We start from the raw sequence: 20933 nt of genomic DNA on the forward strand, positions 1-20933 counted from the left end.
GCAATGGCACGATCTCGGCTCACCACAATCTCCACCTCCCGGGTTCAAGCGATTCTCCTGCCTCAGCCTCCCGAGTAGCTGGAATTACAGGCATGTATCACCATGCCCGGCTAATTTTTTTGCATTTTTAGTAGAGACAGGGTTTCTCCATGTTGGTCATGCTGATCTCGAACTCCCAACCTCAGGTAATCCGCCCGCCTCGGCCTCGCAAAGTGCTGGGATTACAGGCATGAGCCACTGCGCCTGGCCAATAATAGACACTCTTATGTGTAGTAATAATTACTAAAAATAATAAATTGGAAATGATCACAAGACATATGGAGTTAAGAAATTAAATACTACGTATTTTGAAAATTATCATCACCTTTAAATCTTGCTACTCAGCATGGCCCCAGGACCAGCAGCAGTGAGAGCTTGTGAGATGAGCCGAGATTGCGCCATTGCACTCCAGCCGCGGCAACAAGAGCGAAACTCCGTCTCGAAAAAAAAAAAAGAAAAGAAAGGCAGATTCTCGGGCTTCATCTCACACTTGCTGAATCAACACCTGCATTTTAACAAGATGCCCAGGTGTTTATGTGCATATTAAACTTTAGGATGGGAGCCAAATGATTAGAACTTATGAACACAAAGGAGGAAACAACAGACACGGGTCTACTTGATGGGGGAGGGAGGGAGGAGGGAGAGGATCAGAAAAGATAACTATTGGGTACTGGGCTTAATACCTGGGTGATGAAATAATATGTACAACAAGCCGCCATGACACGTGTTTACCTACATGACCTTCACATGTACCCCCAAACCTAAAATAAAAGTTTAAAAAAAATTTAGGAAACACCAGTTCAATTTATTTACATTATTTTAAATTGGATAGTTTTAGTAAACTTACTTCTTCCAATCACAATGTAGTAGAAATCAATAACATAGGGAAATCTTGGAAATATCCAAAGGTTTGGAAATTAAATGACACACTTCTAAATAACCCATAGATCAAAGAAGAAATCACGGAAATTAGAAAAATATTGAAACTGAATGAAAATTAAAACACAACATGTCAAAACAAATGGAATGCCTCTAAAATAATACTTAGAGGAATGCTTATAGCACTAAACACCTATATTTTAAAAGAAAAAGGTCTCAAATCAATTACCTATGCTTCCACTCCAGGAACCCAGAAAAAGAAGAACAAATCGAACCCACACTAAATGGAAAGAGAAACTAGTAAAGATCAGAGCAGCTGGGCACAGTGGCTCACGCCTGTAATTCCAGCACTTTGGGAGGCTGTGGCAGGCGGATCATGAGGTCAAGAGATCAAGACCATCCTGGCCAACATGGTGAAACCCCGTCTCTACTAAAAAAACAAAAATTAGCTGGGCATGGTGGTACATGCCTGTAGTCCCAGCTCCTTGGGTGGCTGAGGCAGGAGAATCACTTGAGCCCTGGAGGCGGAGGTTGCAGTGAGCCGAGATTGCGCCAGAGCCAAAATCAATAAAACAGAAAATAAAAACAATAGAAAAATCAATGAAACATAAAAAGTTGGTTATTTGAAAAGTCAACAAAATTGATAAATGTTTAGCTAGACTGACAAGAAAAAGAGAATGAAGATATAAACTTCCAAAATAATCAAGATGAAGGAGGATACATCACTGCATGCCCAACAGAAATCATAAGAATTAAAAGGAACTATTACAACTTTATGTCAATAAATTAAACAAGTTAGATGAACCAAATTCCAAGCCAGGAAACTACTAAAACTGACTCAAAATAACATAAAATCTGAATATGTTAACATCAGTTATAGTTAGTAATTTTATCCATTAGGATTAGTAATTTAAAATCTTCTCACAAGGAAATCCCAGGCCCAGATTGTTTCCCCAGAATTCCTTTGATGAAGTCCCTTGTAAATTCTATCAAACATTTAATGAAAATGAACGGGCTAGTACAATCCAACACAAATTCTATAAATAAGTATTATAGAAAGGTAAAGAACAATTTCCAACTCATTTTATTAAGCCAGTATTACCCTGACACCAAAGCTAATGACATCATAAGAAAAGAAGACTATGGGCCAGGTGCAGTGTCTCATGCCTGTAATCACGGGACTTTGGAAGGCCAAGGTGGGTGGATCACTTGAGGCCAGAAGTTTGAAACCAATCTGGCCAACATGGCAAAACCATGTCTCATCTCTACTAAAAATCAAAAATCAAAATAAAAATAAATCAGTTGGGCGTGGTGGTACACGCCTGTAATCCCAGCTACTTGGGAGGCTGAGGCATGAGAATCATGTTGAACCCGGGAAGTGGAGGTTGCAGTGAGCTGAGAGCACGCCTCTGCACTCCAGCCTGGATGACAGAGCGAGACTCTGTCTCAAAGAAAGAAAAGAAGACTGAACAAATAGCTCTCATGAACAAAGATGCAAAATCCTTAACAAAATATTAACAAATGAAACCCAAGAACATATAAAAAGAAATTGTGGTGGTTTTCACAAATAGCCACAAATACTTTGATACTGCTCCCTTTAAACTATGAATCCTAACTGTCCTCTTGATTGTGGGCTGAACTTAGTGGCTTACCTCTAATGAAAAGAATGCAGTGGAACTGGCAGTGTTAGGATCCCAAGGGTAGGTCACAAAAGGCATTGTGGCTTTCTCTTTGCTCCTTCTCTATTTTCCTTATTATCTCTGGGGAAAGCCAGCTAATGTGTAATCGGTCCACTCGCACAGCCCTGCACCCTATGGAGAGGCAGACATGGCAATGAACTGAGCCTCCTGCCAACACCCAGCAAGGAACTGAAGCCTCCTGCCAAGAGCCATGTGAGTGAACCACCCTGAAATTGCATCCTCCAGGCCCAAGCAATGCATCAGACTACTGCAGCCCTGGTTGACATGGTTTTTTTCTTTTAAGCTCCTTTATTATTTTGTTGAGGTGAAATGCATATAACATAAATCAACCATTTTTTTAAAGTACCTAATTTAGTGGCATTTAGCACATTACAATGTTATGCAACCACCACTCCTTTCAAGTTCCAAAACATTTTCATGACTCTCCTCTCAAAAGCAAAACCATGCCCATTAAACAGTCACCCCCATTCTCCCCTCCCTCTAGCCCCTGGCAACCCTCAGTCTGTCTTCATGAATTTACCCATTCTGGATATTTTCCATAAATAGAATTATATAATATGTGACCTTCTATGTCTGACCTTTGTCACTTAGCATACTGTTTTTGAGGCTTATCCACATTGTAGCAGGTATCAGTACTTCATTCCTTTTCGTGGCTGAACAATATTCCATTGTGTGCATATGCCACATTTTGTTTATCCATTCATCAGTTGATGTACATTTGGGTTGGTTCTATCTTTTGGTTATTGTGAATAGTGCTGCTATGAACATTTGTGTACAGATATTTATGTAGCTGTGTTTAATTCTATTGGGTGTATAACTATGAGTGAAATTGTCAGATAATGTGGTAATCCCGTTTTACTTCCTGCCAAATTGACGAACTGTTTCCCACACCAGCTTCATTATTTTACATTCCCACCAGCACTATCCCAGAGTTCCAATTTCTCCACTTCCTCGCCAATATTTGTTATTTTCCTTTTAATTTTTTAAAATATGGCCAGACTAGAGTCTCATTGTGGTTTTGATTTGCATTTCCCTAATGATTAATGATGTTGAGTATCTTTTCAAATGCTTGTTTGCCATTTGTATATCTTCTTCCAAGAAATATCCTTTGCTTAGTTTTGAATTGGGTTGTTTATTATGATGTTGAGTTTTAGGAGTTCTCCGTGTATTTTGGATATTAATTCCTTATCAAATATGTAATTTAGGTCAGGCATGGTGGCTCACGCCTATAATCCCAGCACTTTGGGAGGCCGAGGGAGGCGGATCACTTGAGGCCCGGAGTTAGACACCAGCCTGGCCAACATGGCGAAACCCTGTCTCTACTAAAAATATAAAAATTAGTTGGGCATGGTGTCGCACACCTGTAATCCCAGCCACCTAGGAGGCTGAGGCAGAAGAATCGCTTGAACCTGGGAGACAGAGGTTGCGGTGATCTAAGATCGTGCCATTGCACTCCAGCGTGCTCGACAGAGTGAGACCCCATCTCAAAAAAAAAAAAAAATGTCTGTGTCTGACACTGGCACGTAAAGTGGAAAGCAAGAGTGAAAAAATTATGCTGAAAATTAGGGAAATCGAATTAAAATTCTACGTATGGAACCCCCCTGAGAGCTCAGTCCTATTTCTACGTCCTTGTGAAGGAACAGTGCACAGCCTCATTTATTCCCAGGTAGAGGAAAAAAGTGCAGACAAACCAGAGAATTCTTCTCTAACAAAAAGTTGAGTGAGCGGCTGGAGAAAGCCAAGGCTTCTCACATATCGTTCCCTGCAGCAGAGCTCTCTCATTTGAGCATCCACAGCATCTGCAGCCTGTAGCCTCTAGATTGAAATCTTTTTTTTTTTTAAATATCCCCCGAGGGTTGAACATTCCTGGAGGTACTGCAATACCAGGTCCATGTGTGGAGTGGATGGAGCAAGCTCCTATTCCATCTCCCTGCTCAAAAAATCCATTTACTATATTGTCCTCAGATAAAGGACATATCAGCATATTAAACTGGTAAGAACAGATTCTACACTTGATCTTAACCAAAAGGCCAAGAAGCGATCTAGAGTGAAATCTTATCTGTAAGCCCCGGACAAACCCCCTTCTTCCACCTATCCCCAGGAAACAGGCCTTCCTACACAGAAGCATAGGAAATCCCCACAAATCACAGAATCCTTTCCATAACAGACAGGGAGGACTCACCAGACATATGATGAAACCAGCAGCGTGGAAGAGAAGTCAAAGGAAACAAACAGGAAAACTGATGCAGGTTGAATATCCCTTATCAGAAATGCATGGGACCAGAAGTGCTTTGGATTCAGATTTTTCTGAGTTTTGGAATATTGCATATACATCATGAGATATCTTGGAGATCAAACCCAAGCCTAAACATAAAATTCACTTATGTTTCAGACACACCTTATACATATAGCCTGAAGGCAATTTTATACAATATTTTAATAACTTTTGCATAAAATTAAGTTTGTGTGCATTGAACCATCAGAAGCAAAGATGCCACTCTCTCAGCCACCCATGTGGACAATCTGTGGTTCCCTGGCATCACCATCATTCCTGACTGTGAATGTCTATGTTCTCAATAAGCAATCATTTTCTTACACTTACATTGTGACCTATCACATGTAATGTGATCCATCATGTGACCCATCACATGTAATGATTGCTGAGGCAGCAAAATCATTCTCCTCCCTCAGCCTCCCGAGTATTTGGGATTACAGGCACCTGCCACCACGCCCGGCTAATTTTTGTATTTTTAGTAGTGAGGGGGTTTCACCGTGTTGGCCAGGCTGGTCTCGAACTCCTGACCTCAGGTGATCCACCCGCCTTGGCCTCTCAAAGTGCTGGGATTACAGGCGTAAGCCACCATGCCCAGCCTGGCTAATTTTTGAATTTTTAGTAGAGACAGGATTTCACCATGTTGGCCAGGCTGGCCTGAAACTCCTGACCTCAAGTAATCACCCACCTCAGCCTCTCAAAGTGCTGGGATTACTGGTGTGAGCCACTGCACCCACCCTTATATGATTCCATTTTATTTTGTCTCTTCCCATACCAATTATACTGATTTTGTTTAAAAAAAAAAAAAAAATTACAGTGACCGCCCTTGAGTTTGCATTTACAACTGATGTCAGTTTACTTTCAGAGGATACGACACTGGTTCATTGGTAGTGCAGGTATCTTGTAACATTCCCTGTAATCTCTTCCCATACTCTTTCAGGTTACAGAGTTATTTCCCAGTGTTTTTCCCTATGTATCTGTATCTTCCTTCTTTTTCTTCACTTAATAAATGGCAAACACAGGGATTTCATTTCAGATAAGATTACTCATTTAACAGATATTTATATACTTCTTGTTTCTACTGTATAAAAGTAGAATAGAGAAGAGAAATGATTAGTATGTAGGTACCAAAAAGCCTAAATCCTCACACAAGTTTGGCCCTCATCCTTCTGTGTAATTAGAGTAAGTGATCTCATTGTGCTATGTTAGTATTTTTGAGTGCCTATTAAAAGGCCTAATTAAAAATATTAAAGTAATTATATTCTTTATCTCTTAGTTTCTTTTTCTATGTAATGACTATTAGGGCAGAATATCTTCCTCAGGACATGATAAAAGATAAAAGATAGATAACAATGCAAGATATAAAATACCCAAATAAAGGAAATTATGCTAAGTAAAATAAGCCAGGCACAGAAAGCCAAATACTGCATGATCTCACTTACATGTGGAATTTTTAGCAGTTGAACTTAAAGAAGCAGAGAATGGAATTGTGGTTGCCAGGGGCTGGGGACAGGGATGGGGAGACATTGGTAGAAGTGTATAAAGGATTTACTGTATAGCAAGGTGACTATAATTAATAACAGTGTATACTTGGAAATTGCTAAGACAGTCGATCTAAATGTTCTCACAGCAAAAAATGGTAAGTATGTGAGGTGACAAATATGGTAATTAGTTTGATTTAATCATTTCACAGTGTATATATACATATATCTAAACATCACATTGTGCACCATAAATATATACAATTATTATTTCTCTATTATACCTTAATAAAACTAGGGATAAATTAAAATGAAATCAAATTAAATATCCAAATAATTAGGTTTCAAGCTTCCACTTAAAGATTTCACTCTCATCTTAGAATTTTAGTTGGGGAAGCAAAAAGATGCAGCTACAAGGGTGACGTTTACACAGAGAATGGCATTTGAATGAAGCTCAGTTCCAACTGCTAGCTTACCACCCTCAGCCCCTTCCTTAACCAATGTATGTAAAGGATGCTGAGGCTGGTGTGGATTTCCTATGCTATTGTTTATTAAGATCTGTTCCCTGGGGATAGGTGGAAGAAGGGGACCCAATATAGGAGGAACCTTGACTTTCTCTGGAAAATACGCCAATTTTTGTTAGAGAAGAATATGATGTAGTGATGTATTGAGAGAGAGAGAGAGAGAGAGAGATGTATAATACACACAAATGTATGTAGAATTCATTGTTCTACACGATGAGAATCTATTGTTGTAATATTTGGTGTTTGACCCCTGGTTCCTAACACAGAGCTCCTTAAGGCCTTTGTAATTTCCTCAGTGATGGCGTCTGACACAGAGTTCTAAATCCCTTGGAATTTCCTGAGTGACAGGAGCATCTTTTGTTCTCAGGACCGGACGACGCGTGGTTTGCTCCTGGATGGCCTCATAATGGGGGCTGGTTGCCAGGGGAACCAACCTTGTGATTAGAAGGTTGAAACTTTCAGCCCCACCCCTGACCTCCAGGGAGCTGGGAGAGGCTGAAGGCTGAGTTGATCACCCGTGGCCAATGATTTAATCAGTCATGGCTAGGTAATGATGCTTCCCTACACCCAAAGGACTGGGTTTGGGGAGCTTCCAGATAGCTGAACACTTGGGGGTTCTGGAGGGTGGTGCGCCCAGGGAGGGCAGGGAAGCTTCGTGCGCCTTCCCACACACCTCACCCCACACATCTCTTCAGCTGGCCACTCAACTGTATCCTTGCCAGAGCCTTATAATAAATGGGTGAATGCAAGTAAAGTGTTTCCCTGAGTTCTGTGAGCTGCTCTAGCAAATTAATCAAACCTAAGGAGGACGTCGTGGGAGCCCCAAATCCAAATCTGAGCTGGCCAGTGGAGGTAGAGGTGACAACTTACTATGTGCAACTGGCACCTGAAGTGGGGGCAATCTTGTGGGACCAAGCCCTCCACCTGTGGGACCTGATTCTCCAGGTGAATAGTGTCAGAATTGAATTATAGGACGCCCAGCTGGAGTCCACAGAGAATTGGTTCGTGTGTGTGGGAACCCACCCCCAACCCCAGGTGTCAGAAGTGTTGTGTTGAGTGACATGTGCATCAGCGTGGAGGAAAAAACACTTTGGTTTTTCTTCTCTCTCTTGTAAGAGTCCTTGTTTTATTTCCTTCACCCAGGTCTCAGTGTTCTCGTCAGTAAAAAGGGATAACACGCCTCACTTCAAGGATGGTTGTGAGGAGTGAAGACAGAGCCTGGCACACGGTGGGGATTAGTTCGTGGTCACTAGTCTGCTTAGTGATGAATTCAAGTTCATGCTCATGTCATTCTCTTAGGGACATACAGCACACTAGGGGAGGTTAAAGATGCTTGCACACATGCCCACAACACATCTTTGATGGTTTCACAGTGTTCTCCCCGCAGCAGTGTTCCCGAAAGTCCAGGTCATACATTGCAGTATGTGGCTCTGCCACCAGAGAGGGGCCTCTATGGAGAATGACCTTCATGAGGTGCTGCCACTGTGGACCTAAGGCTGAGCGCTGGAGGCACAGGCCAGGCGGCGAAGCTCCGGGGAGAAGTCTTGGCAGAAAAATACTGGGAAATCCTAGGAGTCGAGGGCACAGTCAACGAAAGTCTCGTCCTCACGCAGTTGTCATGTGGTCCCTTTAAAGAAGCCTGAGCCTAGCCAGGCGCTGTGGCTCACGCCTGTAATCCCAGCACTTTGGGAGGCCGAGGCAGGTGGATCACCTGAGGTCAGGAGTTCGAGACCAGCCTGGCCAACATGGTGAAATCCCATCTTTACTAAAAATACAAAAAATAATAATAATAATTACCCGGGCATGGTGGCAGGCACCTGTAATCCCAGCTACTTGGGAGGCTGAGCAAGGAGAATCGCTTGAAACCCTGGGAGTGAGCTGAAATCGCGCCATTGCACTCCAGCCTGGGCAACAAGAGAGAGATTCTGTCTGAAGGAAGAAGAAGAAGAAGGAAAAGGAGAAGGAGAAGGAGAAGCAGCAGCAGCCTGAACCCCTTTGCCCTAGAATGGTCCAGAAGCATAGTGGGGATTCTGAAACCAACTAATTGTCCAGAAGCCTCAGGATTGCTCAGGTTGTTGAAGTCAAAATCTCCTAGAGTGGAAATGGACAAACAATGTGGTTTCCGTGGCCCACATTTACTTATGCTGTCTTCCATTTTCTAAGACATTAAAAATATGCATCAACCTAGACCAGTGTCCTAGGCTACGTCATGAGGCACCCTCTGAAGCAGAAGGTTTCACTGTGGAATACAGGAATGAACCTACCAGGACATGACAGGACCAGAATGTTAAAGAATAGTTGTAAGGAAAGTGCATCATTGCACCCCATTGTGACTTCCCTTAAAAAGCTGCTGGTTATAATGAAACAGACAAGACAAAGTACACCAGAGCAGATATCACTACAAACAATCAGAGCCTTGGCTGCTGTAATCATCACGGCTCCATAATACCATCCTTTTCTAAGAAGTTGAGATCATTTGCAGTTGTGACTTCATTTAGCCATACAACAAGCCTATCCATAAGTGGGCTATTATCATTCCCACTATGCCTCATGCAATGAGGACTGCCTCAAGGTTACCTGGGAAATTGGCCATAAAGATGAGACTGGAAACTTAGTTTTCATTAAGTTTTCACTTTCATTTTTGACCGATTACAGCTTGCCACCACTGGCAAGGCTCACAAGACATTTGGAAAAATGCCATCCAAATGTGAAAATGGCAATATTAAGCCTTCGGTGCTTGAAACACTCTCCAAAAGAAGATTGTCTTATATCACTAAAGAAACTGTAGAACATCTCTGGCTAACACACATGCCAAAAGCCCTGAGGTCTTTCACGTGTCATACCATGAAAATAAAATTTAAAAAAAAGATAAGAAGAAGTAGTAAAAATGAGGAGATAAAATCAGAAACATTCCTTTTCAACAAAACAGTGCAGGTAAGGGTGAGAGCAGTTCCTTCTGGAGCCCTCTAGTAAGAGGTGTTATAATACACATGAGAGGAAATCAAAGAAAGGGAAGACATACGTTGAAATGATTTGCCTTATTAAGACATCTAATTTTAATCTCCAGTTAACTGCAATCTTCTTCATATTGGGTGTACTTTTCAGTGACAATCAAGCAATCTGAAGCAGCTGGAGTTCTTCTTGGTCAACGCATGGACCTCCAACCTTTGAGGCATTCATGATCCCACATGATTGACAGAAGTCTCTACTCTTGAGCTAAAAACATGTCAGCCTGTTGTAATATGAAGCTTCTTTCCTAAGTCAGAAAAGTTAATGACAAATGTAATCAAAACACAGTTTTAAAATAAAATTGAAAGCATCTCTCTACAGCATTGATTTTAGAGTTTGGTTTCCACCTGGCCCAGTAATGCAACGCTTTCCTAGTAGACACCTCAAGACTTCAGGGCATCTTGGGAAGTGGGATGGAGCCCTAGACCTGGCTTTGAGGGCTGGTGCTGTGCAGTCACCTGGGTGACCTCACACAAACCCCAGTCCCTATGTCTAGAACCTTCATCACAAAGGAATGGGCCAAACCAGAAGACTTCTGAGGCCCCTTTCTTGAACTTTCACCTGCTTATAAGTGAACTTGCTTGATTAGACTAGACATCATATTGAGAAGCCAGAATAGAGAAAAAGGAAAAAAAAATAGACTAGAGAACATCACTGCACACTTTTTTGGCCACACCTGGAGCCAGCTTGTGTCCCCCTTTGTGACATGTGCCTCTGCATCAGCAGAGAATATCTGATTGAACTTTGCGTGCCAACAGAATGTTAAAGGCCTTTTTACACTTACTACATTGCCTTGTGATTATTTTTTTCTACCTCGTCATTTCCCCAATGAGACTATGAGCATCTTGGGTCCAGGAGCAGGGTCCCTCCCCTTTGAATCCCAGGGGCTCAGCTGAGCAGGACACTGTAAACCCCTGATAAATGGCTGTTAGCTGTCTACATACATTATAGCATGTTGTCACACTAATATAACAGAATGTATTTATAAATATATAAATATATTTCTTATATAAATGAATATATTTATAATTAATATATATTTTGTTTTTAAAATTAATCTAATTAGTCATAATCCAAGATAACCTTCCTGTTTCTTAAAAAAAAAAAAAAAAAAAGACACAGTCCTGAAAAAAATCTGTTCCCTGGCAAAAAAACCCCACAAACTTGCACATCAATTAATTATTTTTCTTCTTATTTTTCTTTTCCTGCTTCTACCCCTGCATCAATAAATTTAAGCAGGCAAGATAATGAAACCCATTCATCTTATATTTTCAGTAGAATGTTGAACTCTAAGGAACTCAAAATATATAAGCAAGACTGAATTCACTTTTTTTTTTTTTTTTTTTTGAGACAGAGTCTTGCTCTGTCACCCAGGCTGGAGTGCAGTGGCGCAATCTCGGCTCACCGCAAACTCCACCTCCCAGGTTCAAGCAGTTCTCCTGCCTCAGCCTCCTGAGTAGCTAGGATTACAGGCATGTACCACCATGCCCAGCTAATATTTTAGTTATTATTTTTAGTAGAGATAGGGTTTCACCATGTTGGCCAGGCTGGTCTCAAACTCCTGACCTCAGGTGATCTACCCTCCTCGGCGTCCCAAAGTGCTGGGATTACAGGTGTGAGCCACCGTGCCCAGCCTGAATTCATTTTTGTAACAATTTTGAACAATAAGAAGTTGGAAGATGATAAAAAACCTAATCATTTAAATATCTGATCCTTGCTGGAACCCATAAATCAATTCTAGAACTCTGGACTTTCAATTCACTGAATTAGTAATTTCTTTCTTAGTGTCTGTCTTTTTAAAGATGATCACTTTATAGTCAATAATAGCACAGATCCTTTTATTTCATTTTGTAAAGGCCCAGTTTCATTAGAAGCGCAGAATGTCATGTGTACAAAAGAAGAAAACATTCTGATGAAAATTTTTATTTTTAACAATCTGTTTTCCAGCTGTCCAAACAACTAGTGGCCACCAGGGCACCCACAGTCTCCTCACTTGTGTCCCTGAAGCTCATCAAGAGTTGCTCAACAGCCCGCAGAACCACGTGCCTGTCTCATTGTCCTTATCTTCCCATTTCAAGGTTTCAACCAACCCTTGAGTACAGTCCTTACCGAGTCAGCCCTGAGTGCCTTAGGGAAAGAAGTGAGACCGGGCATATCCCCTGGGAGGGGAAACATGTTGCAGCACATCATGACAAAAATATCAAGACAGAAGTTTATAAAATGTGCTAGGAAAATCAAAGGAAGAGGGTGGGGGTGGGAAAACTTCAGAGAAGCAGCGACAACTTGTGCTGGACCTGAAGGATGAATAAGAGCTGCCAGAGGGGACGGGCGCGGTGGCTCACATCTGTAATCTCAGCATTATGGGAGGCTGAGGTGGGAGGAATGCTTGAGCCCAGCAGGTTGAGACTGCAGTGAGCCACGACTGAGCTACTGTACTCCATCCTGGCCAAAAGAGAGAGCCCTGTGTCATAAATAAATAAATAAATAAATATTTAAAAAAATGTTTGCCAGAGGAAGAACGTGGTGGTATTCAATCCATGAAGTACAGGAGGCTTGATGCCCATCATTTTGAGGGAATTCTAAAATTTTAAGTAGTGAAAAGTGGCAGGGAATACCGTGGGATAGGGAGGAGAAGCAGAAAGGAGAGCAGTGAATAGTGGTTAAAACTAGTGGCAGGTTGGGGTAGACTGGAACAGAGTGGAGATTTGATCCTGAAGGCAGTAGGCAGCCACTAGAGGTTTATAAGCAGTGCGGGTAAATGGTCCCAGTTCTGTTCAGATAATAGGGGAGCAGAAAATTGAAAAGAGGTGAGGAGACTTGGGAATGGCTAAAACACTAGCTGAGAAGCCACTGCATTAGTCCCAGGGAGAAATGACGAGGGCCCAAGACTTCATCCAATGCTGAGGCAATGGGAACAGAGAGATCCCGACAGATGTCCACATGCAGAGCACGCAGCAGGTGGTGGAGACTGATGTGTGTCAGGTGAAGGGAAAGGAACTCTAAGAAGGTACTTAATCATTTGTGAAACTGAGAGAAGAGTCAGGAAGTCAATGGAGATGTGGGGACTACAGGAGGAGAAAGAGGTTTGGGAGGGAAAGGACGGGGTGAGTTTGAGGCATGCTCAGCTTAAAGTGCCTAATGGTCAGTCTAGCAGAGACGTCTGCCTAGCATTAGAGAATGGATCTGGAGCTCCAGAAAACTGATATGGGATGGATCTTGTATTCTCTCACACAAGAAGACAAAGTTCAATTTTGATTCAAGAGATCACAGAGCCATTGTAATTGCAAAACAATGGAGCAATACTCCTTCTATTGATGGATAAAAGCAGGAAAGCTAATCTGGCAGCTGAAAAAGACGGCCCAGTGCCAGGTCAGACTGAGACATTTTTTGATTTTGTTTTAGGGGTTCTTTGTGTTTTGGAGGGAATTGCAATTTTATTTCCTTGTTTGTTGTGGTCATCTAGATATTAACTGACTGTCTCCTCCCCCTCCCAAGGATGTACTCAATTCCTAGGATCTGGTATAGACTTACTAATCACTGGTATGCATCTTTTTGTCTGCCTGGAGGCGACAAGATTGTGTTTTGTCACACTGGTTACAAGGCGAAAGGGTAAAAAGAAGGCAATTAAAAATAAAGTTATAATATAAATTGTACTGCTTCTCTCTTTGAAGGACTTCATTAGACCTATTAGGAGAGCTGCTTGATATGGTTGAGCAGGGTGTGCACTGAATATTTGTAGAAATGAATATTTATTATAAAAAATTTCAGGTAGATGGCAGAAAAATACCTTAAGGAAGGGGGCATCTTTTTCTAATTTGCACAAAGATACTGTCTGGGCTACTAGAAACTCTCCCTGCTGAAGATGGTTGGCTGCTATGAAACATAACAGCAGTAACATACAGTCATGTGTTGCTTAATGACGAAGAAACATTCTGAGAAAAGTATCGTTAGGCAACTTTATTGTGCGAACATCATAGAGTGACTTACACAAACCTAGACGGCATCATAGAGTGACTTACACAAACCTAGATGGCATAGCCTACTACACACCCAGGCTGTATGGTAGAGCCTATTGCTCCTAGGCTACAAACTTGTACAGCCTGTTACTATACTGAAAACTGTAGGCAACTGTAACATAATGCTAAGTAGTTGTTTGTCTAAACATATCTAAACACAGCATTCATGTTTCTAAACATATCTAAACATAGAAAAGGTAGAGTGAATGTGCGGTATTTGTAATCGTATGGGACCACCGTCATATATGCAGTCAGGAAATGTCATTATGTGGTACATGACTGTATATTCATTTCACCCAGGAATTAGAAGGCTGAAAGGAAACACAATCCATTTTCCAGTTGCTGGAACCACACTAAGAATATCAGCCTGGAATTCAGTCTTTAGCCAGTTTGAATTGTGAACAAATACAATTCAAGATATAATAATCAGGCTTAAAATCTTGTTGTAGTCAAGTGCAATGCTCTTCTACCAAAAGAGAATGTGTAGCATCTCCAGTTTCTGCTTACATCTTGTGGAACTGGAAAAGAAAGCCAGAAGATATCCTGACTTACTCAGTTTTTTGCTAGGATTCATACATCAATTCCTTAAGTGGAAGATGTTCTCTTACATGAATGTGTAGCATCAAGAACATCACAAGTAAGATTTTAATGTGGTTATAATTCATTCCAAAGAGAGAAATACTACTCAAATCCATTACATCTGAACTTGTTTGTTTGCTTTTTAATGTATTTATTGTCTGCTGTAAGCTCCTGAGAAGACAGAGGCTCTATCTCATTTATTGCCAAATCCTTGTTCCTAGAACAGTAGAATAGCAGATGCTCAATAAACCTTTCTCTTGTTCTGGCTAAGCAAATTTATTTAGCCTTTTAACCCAAGATTTAAAAGGATTTAGTCAGAATGAAAAGAAATCAGGAACGGGACCAATTTAAGGTTATACTGATAATCACATCAGTAAGTATGGTGAAAATTTACTGAGCAATTACTGTGTGCGAGGCCACTGTTCTGATGGCTTAAATATGTGGACCCATTGAATCCCCACATGACCCACAGAACCTCATGCAGGTTAAGAAATTTCCCCCAGTTCAGCCAGAGGGTGAGTGGCAGAGCTTGCATTGAAACTTGGGCGGCCTCACTCTACAGCCTGTGCTGTTGCCCATAACAGGCGCTTTAGCTGCTGCGTTTGCCTGAATGCTAATAGCCTTCCACTCCCTTTATTACCTTGAGACTGAGCAGTGTGGACAAATGCAGGTAGCTTTCTTGTCCTTCTTTCAAGAATGTTGGGCCAGGCGCGGTGGCTCACGCCTGTAATCCCAACACTTTGGGAGGTCGAAGTGGGTGGATCACCTGAGGTCAGGAGTTTAAGAACAGCCTGGCCAACATGGCGAAACCCCGTCTCTACTGAAAATACAAAAATTAGCCGGGCATGATGGTGGGCGCCTGTAATCCCAGCTACTTGGAAGGTGGAGGCAGAAGAATCACTTGAACCCGGGAGGCAGAAGTTGCAGTGAGCGGAGATTGCGCCACTGCACTCCAGCCTGGCCGACAGAGGGAGACTCTCTGTCTCAGGAAAAGAAAGAAAGAAAGAAAGAATGTTGTACCTGTACATTTAACTTGTTCAACAGTCATTTTCCCAATTACTCCATTTTGCTAGTGGCAAAACTCCTGATAAGCAGATGTTCTGTCCCTGGGCAGTTTCCTTTGGAAACTACTTGGTGTATGGAAGCTTCACACCCTTAGTTAGCTCAGATATGGCTCCATGCATGCATTTCGAGGCCTGAGGATCCATTTCAGCCCACCATTTTGAAAATGCTCATACAATATTAGCTTCAATGGGGACAAGGGCTTTGTTTGGTTGACGCTATAAACAAACAGTAGTTGGCACCAAGTAGACCCTCGGAAAATACGGAATGAATGAATGAAGCCATGCCCTGAGAGCCCTGAGACAATACGTGACACGTCCATACCCCACCCCCTCCAGTCAACAAGAACGAGAATGGCTATATTACTTATCTGCATTTTATTTTAGAGCAGTAACTGACTATGGAATTACAATAGTGTCTTTTTTCCATCTTCTTCAATTATATCCATAGTTAAAATATAATTAAAATTTCAACCTCACAAGATTTGGAAAGATGCAAAGTCAGTGGCTTCCTCTGAGGCCTTAGCTACCCCTTGTCCAGGGAAAATGCTGGCCTCTGGACAACTGAATCCTGACGAGAACACTTGCGCCGGTCCTCTACCTGAATTGCCAAAAGGGCCCGCAGGGAAAGGAAGGAATCACCATGTTTAGGGCGCCCTCTTCTGTTCAAAGGGCTGAAGCCCGTGGAGCCAGGGCAAGGCTTTCAGCGAATGAGCATCTTGGAGCAAACGTCAGAGAACCACATACTTTGATACCTGGAAAGGGCTTTAGAGATGACTAGTTCAAACTACACATTACACATGGGAAACTGAGGCCCAAAGGGGTCAAATGCCTCATCCACGGTCACACAATTGGTTAAATCTCGAAAGAGGAAGAAACCGGACTCCCTGGCCCAGACCCCTCAGTAACAAGAGGAAAATGAACTCGTAACTCCAGTCTCTTAGGCCTTTGTAAAAATCAAGAAAAATTAATCACAAATCTATAGTGCCAATTTCTTATGATTTATACCTTCAACTTCCTGTAATGTCACTATTCACATTTTCAATACGTTAACAAAGGTTCCCCAAGCATAGATTTCCTTAAGAATCAAAGAGAGACTTGCCTCTATTTTTTTGTTTGTTTGTTTGTTTGTTTTTTTGAGACGGCGTCTTGCTCTGTCACCCAGGCTGGAGTGCAATGGCATGATCTCAGCTCACTGCAACCTCAGCCTCCTGGGTTCAAGCCATTCTCCTGCCTCAGCCTCCCGAGTAGCTGGGACTACAGGCGCCCGCCACCAGGCCCAGCTAATTTTTATACTTTTAATAGAGACAGGGTTTCACCATGTTGGCCAGGATGGTCTCGATCTCTTGACCTTGTGATCCGCCCGCCTCGGCCTCCCAAAGTGCTGAGATTACAGGCGTGGGCAACCGCGCCCGGCCGACTTGCCTCTATTTAGTCCAGCCATTCCTTTCATTATTTTTCTCCACAGGCCTCATATTTGAAGGTTTTTAGTCTACCAAGCAAGCCACACTTTTAGAGTAAAAATGCATTTTCTCATTTTAAAAAGTACAGAAACAATGACCGTGTATGAGATGTTACGCTACTGATATTATCAAATGAAATTTAAAATGTGAAATGCTTGAAACAGTGATTGATACATTATAAATATGCCAGAGATGTTCGCTATTATAATTCTACAATAACAATCAACAGTAGAAAGAAAAAAAGTACTTTTGTTAGTCTGTGCAGCCCTATGGAAGATTAATGTATCATTTCAATTTGATATTTTGAAATACTAAAAATAATAGTGGAGTTCAAAGGTAATTCTGGGGATACCTGGAAGCCAAAGATCCCTAGGTTGGGGCCAACTGCTGTAACCCATTAATCTCCCAGCCTGGGGTGGGGGGCTTACTCTGCCCTTACATGGGATTGTGATGCTCTCTCATCTAGTGCGTTGATGTGGGTGCCTTGGTATGAAGGGTGTGTCCTCGGCAGTCCTTCAAGCCTTCTTGCTACTCCACTAAAACAAACATATCCTATAAACAAATTCTTACAGATAGATAGCTGGAGCCTAGTAAGGATGTGTTGAATGTTTGCAACTCTTTGCTAAGACCACAGGCTTCTAAAAGGAAAAAAAAAAAAAGCTAATTCCATTTATGTGATGTTCTAGAACAGGAATCACTAATTTGGTGACTGCCTTTGAGGCAACAGAATTGAGTTTGACTGGGAAGGGGCATGAGGAAACCTTCCAGAATGGTGGGGATATTCTCATCTCGAGAAGGGTTTGGGTTTTATGGGTGTCTGCATTTGTCAAGATTCATCGAATAGTACACTTAAGATCTGTGCATTTTGTTGTATGTTTTAAATTTAAAAAAAAAACCATTAACAAATACTGAACTCTAATGACATGTATGCTGAACGATTTAGGGGTGAACTGATGTCTGCAACTTTGAAATGCATCAAAAAATGTGGATGAACTGATGGATGGATACAGGGATGACAGAAAGTATAACAAAAGATATATAGTAAAAAATAACTATGGCGGGCATCTGGATATTCACTGTATGATTCTCTCAACTTTTATATTAGAAAATTGTCATGATATGTTGGAATGAAAAGAATTAAGGTAGATGTAATCATTTATTACCTTTAAACATGTTATGCCAACTTATTCAATGTTCGAGCTTCTGCTTTGTAAAAGGACATTTTTAACAGTTCTAACCAAAGAAGTCTGCAGAGTGGAAAGCTAATACCTTGGTGGTACTCTTCTCCACCAACATGGCTGGATGGTAATTACCTGCGACACATCCTTCCCTTTAGACTCTGTGCTGCTGGAGGGCAGGGAGCACGAGGCATTCATTTCATGAGCCATGTGTTTGTGGTGGGCACTTAATTAAGATGTGGTAAGAGCAGAGTTTCTGAGTCAGAAGGGTTCAGATTTGAGTTCTGCAACTTACTGGCTGCATGACCTTAGGCAACGTACTCACTAACACAGAGCTTCCATGTCCTGTCCGTAAAAAGGAAGTCATCTCCATTTGACTGTCTGGAGGGCTCAGTGAGGTGATGTGACTAAAGCACAGTATCTGGCTCCTGAAAAGAACTTCAAAAATAGTAGCCTGTGCCTGAGACTGAGGCAGACCTGGATCTTTGGGCCCTAACAGAACTACTGGAGGACAAATTCCCAAAGGAATCACTAAATGATGGCTATTTCATTTCATCAAGACTGAGGTATCATGTCAACCCATTTCTAGGACAAAACTTCAGCTGCTGTCTTGGTTTGCTTTATCCACACCTGACCTGTCACTTGCAATGTACGTCCTGAGGACCAACATCTCCAAACATTGTCCTGGGGCAGGAGCATCCTCCTTACTGGAAAGCTCAGGGCCCCTGAATCAGAATCTGCATCATAACAAGATCCCCAGAATACTGAAGTTTGAGAAGCTCTGGTCTACATTAGATGGTTTTCTAATGGCTCCCTGTTGCCACTGATAATAAAGCTCTCTTGTCTTTACCAGAGCTACAAGTCATCCCTGACTCTCTTCGTCTTCCTTATTGCCTTTAATTTCTTCATTCTTTAGGATCTGCCCTCAGTGCTACTGGTTTTATTGTCATTAAAAAATATTAACGCAATGCTCAGACTTGCTCAATTATGAATATGGTAAAAAAATTAACTTATAGACAATCTATTCTAAAAATACTAAATATATGGACACGTGGATGCAGCACTGTAGTCCTCCTTATTCACAGTTCCACTTTCTGAGGTTTCAGTTACCCAGGGGCAACCACAGTCTGAAAATAGGTGAGTATAGTACAATAAGATATTTTGAGAGACCACATCCACATAACTTTTGTTACAGTATATTGTTATAGTTGTTCTACTTTATTATTAGTTATGAATCTCTTACTGTGCCTAATTTATAAATTAAACCATATCTTCAGTTTTTTTGTATAGCAAAAAACATATGTACAGTATATGGGATTTGGTACTATCTAAGGTTTCAGGCAACCAGTCTTGAATGTATCCCCCTTGGATGGCAGGAGAGGGGAACTACCATATTTAAATTTAAAAAAATTTATAAGGTTTCTTTTCTCAGCTGGTAGGTTTTGTGTTGTTATGATTTTATAAGCTCAGCCACATGCAAAATCGAGTCAAGACACCTTGGCCAGGCAGGTGAGGAAGCTTATGTAGCCCCAACCTTGCCTTCTGCCACTCTGCACCCCATATTCCCTTCTCCAAGCTCTCACAGCTCTCTGCACCTCTGAATAGCTCTGGTGACACTAGGATCAGTGATTTGCCTGTCCTTCTCTCACTGCTACCTGAATACTGTATTTTCTTTCATAAAATAACATACTACCTGAATGCCTAGTGCTGACTGGAAAATATGGAGTGAGTGTTGGCATTGGAAATTACAGCTTTGTAACTATTAGGGTAAAAACTAGTCTAGGCAAGAATCATTAATGGATGCACGGTCTTAAATTGTCTCCTCAGAGATGGTCTTAGAAACGAAAAAAATAGTGACTGTACAAGGCAGAAATCAGGCACTACCAAATGTGATATCCCTCACACAACCCCCAAATAAAACATTCAGCTACCAAAAAGGAGGACCCTGTTCTTAAAAGACAGAAAAACAAACCCTAAGAAAAATATTCCAGGTTAAAGGATACTAGAATCATGACAACTAAACCTAATCCTAGGCTGGATCCCATACTAGAACGCAAAAAAAAAAAAAAGTTATAAAACACATTATCAAGTCAATTGTCAAATTAGAATACCGATGGTAGGTTATTAAAAGTACTGCATCAGTGTTACATGTACTGCACCTGCAACTTTGTTACGTTTGAAATTATTTTCAAATAAAAGGTTTAAAATTTACAAAAAAGTATTTCTTTCTAAATTAAAAAAATAACCATTTCAATATATAAAAATAAAAATATATTTAAATATAAAAATAACCTACCCAAAGGCATGTTTCTTTAAACAGGTAAATCACGCTATCAGTAAAAAAAAAAAAAAAAAAAAAGTGCAATAGAGCAGCCGGGTGCGGTGGCTCACACCTGTAATCCCAGCACTTTGGGAGGCTGAGCTGGGTCGATCACCTGAGGTCAGGAGTTTGAAACCAGCCTGGCCAACATGGTGAAACTCTGTCTCTACTAAAAACACACAAAAAAATTAGCCAGGCATGGTGGTATGTGCCTGTAATCCCAGCTACTCGGGAGGCTGAGGCAGGAGAATTGCTTGAACCTGGGTGGCAGAGGCTGCAGTGAGCCGAGATTGTGACATTGCACTCCAGCCTGGTCAATAAGAGCAAAACTCTGTCTCAAAAAAAACAAAACAAAACAAAAAAACAAAAAAAAAACTGCAATAGAGCTTGTGAGAAGCTGCCAGGAACAAGG

At 41.4% G+C, this 20933-nt stretch overlaps 1 non-coding gene across 1 annotated transcript; it reads right to left on the reverse strand.

Moving 5' to 3' along the window:
• Positions 1-4469: 4469 nt before the first annotated feature.
• LOC112438045 (U2 spliceosomal RNA) lies at positions 4470-4660 on the reverse strand. Its single transcript, XR_003026545.2, has one exon. It is a non-coding gene; the product is annotated as a U2 spliceosomal RNA (small nuclear RNA).
• Between the last annotated feature and the right edge of the window lie 16273 nt (positions 4661-20933).

Source organism: Pan paniscus, chromosome 21 (assembly GCF_029289425.2).
Source record: "Pan paniscus chromosome 21, NHGRI_mPanPan1-v2.0_pri, whole genome shotgun sequence".
Taxonomy (NCBI): domain Eukaryota; kingdom Metazoa; phylum Chordata; class Mammalia; order Primates; family Hominidae; genus Pan; species Pan paniscus.